The sequence below is a fragment of the Raphanus sativus genome, chromosome 6, assembly GCF_000801105.2.
Source record: "Raphanus sativus cultivar WK10039 chromosome 6, ASM80110v3, whole genome shotgun sequence".
Taxonomy (NCBI): Eukaryota; Viridiplantae; Streptophyta; class Magnoliopsida; order Brassicales; family Brassicaceae; genus Raphanus; species Raphanus sativus.
This window is the reverse complement of record NC_079516.1, coordinates 31,240,244-31,251,805: the sequence shown is the minus strand read 5'-3', so window position 1 is coordinate 31,251,805 and position 11,562 is coordinate 31,240,244. Positions and strand designations below refer to the sequence as shown.

Here is an 11,562-nt window from a genome sequence, read left to right as displayed (position 1 = left end):
ACAGCCAAGCTGTCATATTCATGTTTATAGTATGGTCATGGACCACACGGGTGTGTCATTTCTCCCCCTCATGAACATGCTATAATCATTTGAATGCTTGAGACATTATAGCCTAATGAGTTTCCCTTGTGTACATATTACACAACGTGAGATTCTATGGGATAACTCTTTGTGCCTTTTGCAATATCAATCTTTGCATCAGTTTAGACTAGGATGGCTAGTCCGGTCATGCCATAAAGTGTGTAAGTTTCGTGGGGTATACCAATCTGGTTACCATGGCTCTTGCCTCTTATCATACTGATCGTTAGCATAGTCTTGATCAGTAGAGAATGCAGGTATGGCCTTGGGCGATTTTCAAAACTTTTGTAGGAACCTTTTGTTTCCTTTGCCCATTATATCATTATGGAAACCATTCTTATATTTTATAATCTCAATGGGTTTCTCTAGGTGAATATAAAGCATCTGAATGCTTGCCCTTATACATATCTGGCCGCATACCCGCAATTTTATCTCTTATCTCTTATCTCTTTGGACAATTAAGGAACTCTTTTCCTTTGCTCATGGTTTCACTATGAAACCATTCATTCATTCTTTAGAATGAAGAAATTTTAGAGGATTTATTATATATTTTATTATATCATTAATTTCAGATTTATAGATATAATTTTCGGAAATTTCAGAGATAAGATTTTAATATAAATGTTTCATTCATATAATAAATTCAAAGAAACACTTTTAATTTAAAATGAGGACGAAAAAATAAATCAAACACCAAATTATAAAACACAAAAATCAGAATGTCAAATTCAATCCTTTAGAACATCTGAAGTTTCATAACCCATAAGATCATCTTTTTCATGATCGAAATCGTTTTCATTATCATGGATCACCATATGGGCTTCAGGATTCTTCCCTTTCATACTTTCTTGGTATAGCTCCACTAGATGCTTGGGAGTCCTACAAGTCTTTGCCCAATGGTTACTCATTCCACACCGATGGCATACAGATTTGGTCGAGTTGTTTGAATGCTGCGGTATGAACGAAGACCCGCAGCCTCGACCATGACCTCGTCTAAACGAGCGTCTTTGGTTCTGGTCTCGACCAGATTGACTGCCTTGTCCGCGGCCTGAATTGTATTGACCACGGCCCTGTCCATTAAATCTTGCACGCCTATGGCTGTGGGATTGGACGTGATTAGCCTCTTTCTCGGCTTCAGGTAAAGGTGTGGCACCTGGAGGTCTCATCTCACTATTTATCATCAGTAACTCATTGTTTTGCTCAGCAAGTAATAAGCATGAAATCAAGCTCGCATAAGTCTTGAATTCTTTTGCACGGTATTGTTGCTGTAGCAACACATTACTTGTGTGGAAGGTGGAGAAAGTCTTGTCAAGCATATCTTCCTCCGTTATATCCTCACCACATAGTTTAAGTATAGAAACGATCTTAAACATTGCTGAGTTGTATGATCCACAGACTTGAAGTCTTGGATCCTGAGGTTTTTCCATTCGTGTCTAGCCTTTGGTAAGAGCACCGTCCTTTGGTGATCATATCTTTGTTTCAACTCTTTCCAAAGGTCTAGAGGATTCTTAATGGTTAAGTACTGATCTTTGAGACTCTCAATCAGGTGATGGCGACTAATTAATATTGCCCTATATTGATCCTTTTCAGTAGCCTTGTTGTTCTCGGTAATACATTCACCGAGATCCTTAGAGTTTAGGATGATCTCTGTATCCAATGCCCACTGGAGATAATTGTCTCCAGAGAGATTAAGGACAGCATATTCAAGGTTATTGATTTTCGACATCTGAAAACAAACATATATATACTTTTAGAAAATTTAATAGCTTTATATAGCTTGATATAAATTCTTTATGTCAGAAGGACCAGAAAAAATAATTTCTAATAAGTATTTAGATGATGTTTTAATAACTATATGATGCATACAATATAGTTAATGATGCATGCCATGCAAACCGGATTCATAACTTAGCAAAACGATTTTAAGTGTTTTCATGATGCAGCCGATTTATAATGATTTCTAAAATCGATTCTTTCTAGCAACCTAATGATCATGGTACTCCTAGCATATCAACCTAATCGGATTAGTTTCTATGAAAATCAAATTAGGGTTTATCTCTCTATAATCAAAATCGGTTTAAATAATTAACCAAACAAGCAATCAAAAATTGGATTAGGGTTTTATAAAATCGATCTTGATAAAATCCAATTGTCAACCTATTTTTGTTTAGAAAAACCAATTGTAACTTTTCGAAATAGAATCATAATACTAATTTGAAAGTTTTCCCACGGTTTTAGAATTTAAAAACAATCAAATTCGATTTTTAAGCAATTAAAACAAGCAATCAGTTTCAATACTTTAAATTAGGAAATTGATCAAATTTAAGTTTTAGGGGTTGATCAATTTCTAGGGTTTTTCGATTTGATCAAGGGGATTAAGGACACGATATGATCATAAAGATTGGGATGATCATAGGGATTTTTGAGATTCAAAACTTTTTAAGGGTTTGAGTTTAATTGTTTAAAACAATCTCTATCGGACTTGAGAGCTACAATTTACTCAAGAAAGAGTTTTTGGGATCTATTGACTTAGGGTTTTCATTAGGGAAAGAGATTTCAATTTTAGGGTTCAATCTTTATCAATCAACCAATTCAATTATGGGTTCGTAGGATTTATGAATTTTACCTAAGCATTGATATGTAGAACCGGACCACCGAGAGCTGGAACGAGTCGGATCGCGAACTGGATGACCGGAACGGATCAGGAGCTGGTTGCGTCTTGCTTAGGGTCCGATCGTGAGAGAGAGAGAGAGAGAGAGAGAGAGAGAGAGAGAGAGAGAGAGAGAGAGAGAGAGAGAGAGAGAGAGAGAGAGAGAGAGAGAGAGAGAGAGAGAGAGAGCTGGGGTTTAATCTCGGATGAGTGAGATCGGCGTACACTGTATCTGTGCGTGAGGGCGCGTCGGCGGTCAGATCTACAAGTGGTTTGCACCGATGGATTCGTCTCGTCAAGGGCTTCAATTTGATATGTTGATCGTTTTCTGTTTCCTCACGGTTTGAGAGAATGACCTCTTTGAAGTTCTGAGACAGATTCTTCTTGTTTACGGTTTTAGTGTTTATCGTGATCAAGAGAGAAAATCGGATGGTCTGAGATTTAGCTTAGGGTTTTGAGAGACGGATCGTGCTGATAACGTGTTGTAAAAGAGGTGCTGTGAAAGCTTATTATTACTCATGACCAGAGGTCTATATTTATACAAGTATTAGACCGTCATAGTTAGACCGTCATAAGATAAATGGAAAACTAGATTTTCCTAATACAACAAGGAAAAGGTAAATACAATAATGAAAATAACACATGAAATAGAAATATGGAAACTATCTTTGCTGTCTCTCTCCTCCTTGGCGCCTGGATCAGTATCATCGGGTCTGGTTATGGATCATCCACCAAATGATTTATAACAATAATGTTAATTTTCTTTTATTCAAATCCTAATTAAAAAAAATCATAAACCAAAAGGAACTACAATTATTCACATATATATATATATAATTAAGCTTCCTCATATATGATCACCAAACATAATTGATTCAAGAAAAATATAAGCTAGAGTTCTGTATCCTGATCTTCGCATGTTCTTTTCTTCTTATAAACTTATGTTGATTTATTTTGTGATTATTGTCGTGACTGCCTACGTAAGTTATTGCCACAATAATAATTAGGCGTTTGTATCACTCTATAAAAATATTTGTTTATTAATGCAAATGTTGTTTCTTAAAATAATTATTATTATCTTAAAGACTTCATATATAATTTTTTATATATGTAAAAATATTAAACCTAAATCCTTAGCCCTACCCCATCTCTCAATTCTAAATCATAAGTTTAGATTAGTCAACCTTATATTTTTTTTTCGATGTTAATCATAGGGTTATAAATGTTTTTTTTTTCCTTTTTAAAAGTGAAAAAATAATAGTGATTAGTGTAAAGATGAAAAGTAATAGTATAAATATAGTATTTTGACAATTTTTTTATTTCCTTTAGAAACTGGAAACCTTACATGCTGATGTATTCACTGTTCCATAAAGTATCTTATATCAACAACATGAATATTTGATAGGTTTTAGTTTTATGTTAGTAACATGTATTAAAACAGTTCTTTATAGTATCATTTATTTTATATATCATTATAAAATATATATACTAATGAGTTTATTGTTTTTAAGACGTACCACCGTACTACAATAAAAACGTTTTCTGTTTAGTTGATCCAATGTTACATAATCTTTGTTTGTATTCTGAATTTTAGTAGTCATTGTCTGTTTGTTTTGGTATCTATACAAAAATAATTAATAATATTTTTTAGTTAAACACCATATCAATATTTCAGATAACTAAATTAAGTTACTCAAGCATCAAGCAGATGAAACTACTATAGCTTGAAAAAATATCAATAATGATTGAAATTATAAGCATATTAAAGCGAATAGAAAACTAATTAGAGACAATCATAAAATTAAAGTATTAGAATATTACGGAAACATATGAAAATAATAACAACAATCATAATCTAAAACCTAACTTTGTTGTAGGCACAATCATAATTAACCACAATCATAAATTAAACTATTAAAATATTACGAAATCAGATGAAGACAATAATTTTAATCTAAAAAGTAACTAACCTACAACAACCTAGCATTGACATAAATATGATTATGGCCAATTAGTTAAAGCGAATAACAATTGTTATGAATAATTATGATTGTGGCTAATATTACAGAATAAGGCGAGAAACTCACGGATAACAATTACATATCTGAATAATTAGTTAAAGCAGTTCAAACGATTGGAACAGTACCTATTTGGAAACGCAAGACGCAGAAAAAGAATGTTATATTGAAAGTTTGTTTGATGAGATTTTGGTAGAAAGGTAAGTTGTTTATATAGAGATAAGTTTAATCCTTTTCTTTTAGGGATTAGAAATTAATTATGTCTCTTTTTAATATATTTCTTTTTCTAAAGTCTAATATTGTTATAGCATTATCCTTTTCTTAATAGATTTTAAGAAAATAAAATATTATTCACATAACATAATGGTATTTCTTAGGGGTGTTCAATCCGGATTTCGGATCGGGTTCGGTTCAGGTTATTCGGATTTCGGGTTATTCGGTTTAGAATAAATAGTTACCAAACTTAAATTATGTCTATATCGGTTCGGGTCGGCTCAGAGTTCCTCGGTTTTTGGGTTTTTCGGTTTAAACCCGAATAAACTATAACTTTAATGTTTTGTTATTAAAAAAATGTCCATCATTTCATTTTTATAAAAAAAATAAGCTTTAGTTATTAAAAAATCAAAAAATTTTAATAAAATAAACTTAAAACCTAAATAAAAAATTTGCAAAGAGATTGTAACGTATTTATTTTTTAAAAAACACTATTTTGTTAATAATATTTCCAAAGAGTTTAAATATATAATATTTAGGACCATTTTCGAATATTCCTTATTCGAATTAACTACTCTTTTTGTCATCGAATTAACTACTCTTACTTATTCTTAAGGGGTGTATTGAACCAATGATTTTTAAAAAATTAAAAAAATGTTGAATTAACTACTCTTACCCTTATTCAAAAATAATTAAAAAATGACTCAACTTGCAATTATGTTTACCAGCTTAAAAAGAATCTTCTATAAAGAAAGACCAAACTCACAAATTAATTTTTATTAGGAATGAGCCAACTATTAATTCTATGAAGAACGAGCCAGACTACTTTTAATATAAGAATGTCACACAAATTATCTTTATGACAAAAGACCCAATTTGATTATTTTTATTAAGAATGACGACCCAACTTTAATTTTAAATAAGAATGACTTTCAAAATTACATTTCTTAAGAATGACCAACTTGATAATTATATGTATTAATGACTTACAATTATTATCTTTATAAAATTGATGAGAAAGTGGTTGGGATTGTTCCTTTGTTAATGAGTACTCTAGGCTCCCCAATGAAAGTGTCTTAGATTTTAACGATTAACAGTTAGTTTTTTTTTTGCATCTCTTTGATTAATCGTGAAACTGAAGAAGAGTTGCAATTTTTTATTATATCTCGACTATTTGCTAAGAATTGCATACGTTCGGAACGTATTTTCAGAGATACCTGGTGACCAAATTTTCAGAAAAAAAACAAAAGAACCAAACCGAATCGAAAATCGAACATCCATACCCAGCTGAGGAGATCCAGCAGCTTTACAACCAGGTTAAATATTATAATTGTTGATATTTTATTTCACAAATTTATAATTTTATTTTTTTTTATTTTTTTTATTTTATAATTTTATTTTCACTTTGTTAATAGTTTTCAAAAAATATTGCAGACAGCCCCAATTCCTAAGAATTTTTGACACAGATATGGTTCGCCCGCGTATGAAAAACTCACTTACTATTCTCAGACTCATTGTCCTCCACGATACCTCCTCGAATAAACATTGCTGACGAGACCTAAGACCAACTCCAATGGGAGTTCCTAACCCAAAAATCCTTAAAAAATAATAATAATAAAAATAAATTGGTCCACAAATAGTTATATAAGAACCGGTTTTTAGTTGTTTATTGCACTGTTCGTGGGCTCCGCTGACACGTGGCGGTTAGCGATTTGGTTCGCCTTTTTAATTTTTTTTTATCATACAACAAGAAACTAATAATAAAAAAAGTTGCCTATGAAACAGTACCAGAAACATAAGCGTTGACGATACTCTAAGGAACTCTGGAGGGCTTCTCTCGTATCCATGGAATTAGCTTGATGAAGAGTGATCCTTAAATCCAAGGACCCTAAAAATTTCTCAGATGAAGATGGCGAACCTCAAGAGCCGAATCTTTGTGTTTCCTTTATATTTGTTCTTATCCACTTTTCGTTTATGGAATTCCAGACTATTTTTTGTTTATTTTAAAACTAAATTTTCATTTTTTTTCCAAATTTGAAAACAAAAAGTTTAAGGTTTCATAAAAAAAATTTTGAAAAATATTAAATTTTCGTGAGAACTAATTGGAAAAATACCACAAAAATTCTTTCGAAACTCGTCAGAAAATCCAAACGGAAGAATCTTTGGGACTTCATGGAAAAATTGACACGGAATATTCATTTGAAACTCCAACGGAAGTCTCGTTGGAATTTCGTATTTCCAATGACATATTCCAACAAACTTTTTACGAAATATCTACCGTCTCTGTTCGATTGAAATTTGTTGGAAAATTTCCAACGTATAACGAGTTTTCATCTACTGCATTCCAACAACTATTCTTCGATGGTGATACTTGCTCAAATTAACCTATAGCAATATTACTCTCATCAAAAGAGGTCAATTGTAGTATTTAGGGATCGAATCCACAAAGAGCTGAGGAATCAATAGATCTTATCTTAACTAAGCTAGGTTGGTGTTTTTTAAAGCTGTAAATAAAAGTAAACAGGAAACTGGTTTGAGTAGGACAATTACTCAAGGATGATTGATTTGGGTTAACAAGTATGATTTAAAAAATTAGATCTAGGATTACTATTCAGGTTATCAGGATTATAGAGGTATGACTGCCTATATGATATGCTTGCATGATATTAAAGAACCCAACTAAGCAATAGCCCAACTGTCGTTGTGACCATCTAATCACTAGAAACGATGAAACACCTCCGTTGTGAACATAGGTTAGAGCGTCAATCGGTGTGATGTCGCCGATGTCGATCGACATATGCCCCGCGTCTATCGATCGATTACTCTATATGAGTATCGATCGAAGCGCTACTAGTAAGCTTTAAGCGTGTGGTTGAATACAGTTCACCAAGTAATTACCCAGTCAGCTGTCGCTTGTTCCAGGTAAATTACTGGCTCAGAGAAGATAGATCCAAGGATTCATATCTTTGTATTCATATGTATGTTAGCTACTCCAACACAAGCATTAAGCATGATCTTCTAAGATGAATATCGCATGCTCAGGTAATCATATTTTGGGCTAATCCCTCATACCTATTTGAACCCTAAATCTAACAAAGGTGTTTACTCAGACATGGCTAAGTAAGACACAAGCAAACTCATAAAAACTTCATAGATAGATAGATAAATAAATGGTGTTCAAGATTACTCTCAATTTAATAACTCTCTCTCTCACCAAAAACAAAGAAACTAAGAAACTCTTGTAAAAACCGTGTTTGTGCCAAAACACATAGGCAAGACATAAATACTAAGAAAATTAGGTTACAACTCGTCAGGGCATTTTGGTAAATAGATGGTGTCTTGGGCTTCAAGTCAGCTGTGACCAAATCCGGGCTTCTGCGATTAAGTGTCGATCGATAGCACTGAGTATGCATCGATCGACGCGCATCTCTCCTTGTCGACCTCGGGTGGTCGATATGGTCCTCTCGGGTATGAACTCTAAAATGCTCCAAAATCATCATCTTTCTTCCATTAGCTCCCGAACCTATAAATATGCAGTATAGACCCAAGAATGTAGAGAATATATCCTAAAATAATAATATACCATGACTAAAAGTGAGTCAAATTCATGGTATATCAACTCCCCCAGACTTAACCTTTTGCTTGTCCTCAAGCAAAAACAACTTGTAGTCTTAGAAAAGGTTTGAAAACAGCAGGGACTCAATATGTCTATCAATCTTAGTCATATCTTTCTAGTAGTGCAATCCAAGTTATAAACATCCTAACTACAAAAGTGCACTATACAATATCATAGTATAGCAACCAAGTTCTCCTAGTCAGCAACTTAACCAATCATGTCTAAGATTCCCTCTACTAACCTCAATTCTTGCATAAAATAAATGTGCAGGCTTTACCTTGGGAGTATCGATCACAAGATGTAAGGATGTTCAAACAATTATATGGACCTGCATGTAAATAGTAGTTCCTATTCTTTCTCTCTTCTAATTTCTCACTCAGTCAATTTTATTGACCAAGACTGGACAGGCTTTCATGAATCAAGCTTTAATGGTTTAGCCACCAAATCATGTTCACTTCTTTTTGACCTATATCCTAGGATTTATATGAAGCAAGCCTTAATGGTTGTAGCCACTAAGTCCTGTTCAAATCCCTTACCTATAGAATTCTTATGAATCAAGCCTTAATGGTTGTTGCCACCAAGTCCTGTTTGAATTCTTTTCCTAATAATAAAACATAAATATAGATCTTTTTTATATATTCTATTCTAATCTATCCAAAGATTTCGAAATTGAGAGAGAAAGATGTAAATATACAAGGCTTTACCTTCCAGACTTGTTTGAAGAATCCGATCCCATGTATACCAAGCCCCAAGACAAGCAAGTGATGTCAGTATTAGGTTGGAAGTAAGCTTTGGTTCCTTCAAACAATCTTAGTAAGTGCAAACATGGTAGACAGGTTGATACACTTTAGTATCTCTAGCACTTCTGTAATCACTAAATCTAAAACTGGTCTAGAAAGTGGTTAATGATAAGCAAAATATCAATAAGATCATTGTCCCCTTCTTGACTCAATAAAATTTTTTTGAAAAACATTTTTATAAGACTCAAATTAATAGATAATAATTAGTAATCTCCCAGACTTAAATTACACTGTCCCCAGTGTAAAACAGTCGGGGTTTGTGGTAACCGAAATTCGCACCGTCAATATTTCGTATATTTTAGAAAAGTACGAAAACCCTAATTTCCCAGAAGGTCCCGAATTTCTGAGAAACCACACGTCAAGCAATCAGAACACGATAACAACGGAAAAATAAAATATAAATTGTAAAAAGAGAGCAAGAAAGGTTTTATTCCGAATCTGCGTATAAGCGTGACAACAACAGGACAACGTGCTTCGGCTACGAGAGCTGTCGGCGAGATCCTTGTTCTAATACCCGAAGGTGGCTAAACCTAGTTGAGTCACAGCTCGAAAAATAAAAACGGAAAGTTGCCTAAATTGCTCTAAGTGCTAAGTTGCTCTGAAAAAGTGATCCCTCTATGCCTCTCGCCTTGAATTCCTTATATACTCCCTCCAAGGTCGGTTTACGCTTCCCCCTTTTGCCCTTAAGCCGTCATAGTCGAAAAAATGGGAATATTCCATTTTTCCGATCTTCATGATTATCTGCGGAAAATTTTCATTTTTCTGCGGAAACTGCATAAACCGTCATAAGGTTTATGGGTTTTTAAGAAATCGCTAGTGGGCCTCGAATCAAGTTTAGGACCTCTTCTGGGCCGTATTTTTGATTCAAGACTTTTTTACGATTTTTCCGATAAGGTTAAGTTTCCGCGGTTTTATCGTAAACCAAACGGACGATTCCATTTGATCGAGAGATCAAGAAACGGATAGTGGTGAGTTGCGGAGAACGGCTATATGGATAGTCGAGAATGCATAGTTTTATGTCGTATCGTCGTTTCGGAAGACTTCAGACGTTTCGGAGGATGATTGATGCACGAACGCTCGATTGCTACAGCGACCGAACTTTGTCCGCAGCTCCGAGCTCTATTCGGAGCTCGGTCGCTATAGCGACCGAGCGTGGTATCGTGATCCGTTCGCTATAGCAACCGAGCTCTTATCCGTGACCCGATTGCCATCGCGATCGGGTTTGTGCCGTGGGTTATGGTCCGTTGTCCGAACGTTTGGAACCATTGTGAAGTTACGATTCTCAGGATGATTGTTTGCGGATGTTTGGACCTTTGATAACAATGTTCCGTTTGTTTTAAGAAATCGTAAACTTTCTCAAGCCGTTGAGAAATCGTTGATTTCCTAAGTCGTTGATTAAGAAATCGTTTTATTTAAGAAATCGTTGATTTATTAAATTGTTGATTAGGAAATCGTCGATTAGGAAATCGTCGTTTTAAAGAATCCTTCTTTTAAAACAAGGGTTTTCCGTAAATTCTTCGTATAAGTTAATCTTTTCCGAAAAACCGTAAAAGATTTCTAAGTAAATAATTTTTAACGGAATTTTGGATGCCAACTTTGCCTTGTCCGATTCGACACCAAAAGTTAGCCCCCCAGTGCGGTAGAATCGTGGGTTGACGAGATTCTGTCATATGGTTTGGTGAGTTTAGGCGAGTTTTTAGGCCAAGTTAGGTATCCAAAAGTCCGAACTTGAATAGTAAATCCTGAAGTTATAAAAGAGGGGGTAACTCTTTCATTTTTACTCACCCATCTTTCATAAGACTTACTTTGAAGAATTCTCTCAAGAAATTTTTTTTTTTCTTAGAAAGAAAATCCTCCAAAATGTCAAAGTTGTTTAAGAGCGGAAAAAGTCTTCCAAGAAGAAGACTCCCGTGACTTCTTCCCCCGTTTGTAATCAGGACGGAGAACTCCTCGTTCCGAAGGCAGATTTCGAAATTCCTCCGAATGCGGCTGAACGCGATGCGTATTGGAGAGCAAGTAGTGATAGTATCAATCGTCTTGGAGAAGAAAAGTTTCCGATCTGTCGATCTCGGAAAACGGGGGCCCATCTGCCGAGTAAGACCACTGATCTTTTTCTCGAGACGCTTCGGAAGTTTGCCGGAGTCCCGGACGCGGTTGAGTTCCGGATTCCTAGGGTCGGAGAAAGCG

The 11,562-nt window shown here is 34.4% G+C and overlaps 1 pseudogene; it reads right to left on the bottom strand.

Annotated features, from left to right (window-relative positions):
• Positions 1–806: 806 nt before the first annotated feature.
• Positions 807–1,804, bottom strand: LOC130496719 (uncharacterized; annotated as a pseudogene).
• Positions 1,805–11,562: the final 9,758 nt, after the last annotated feature.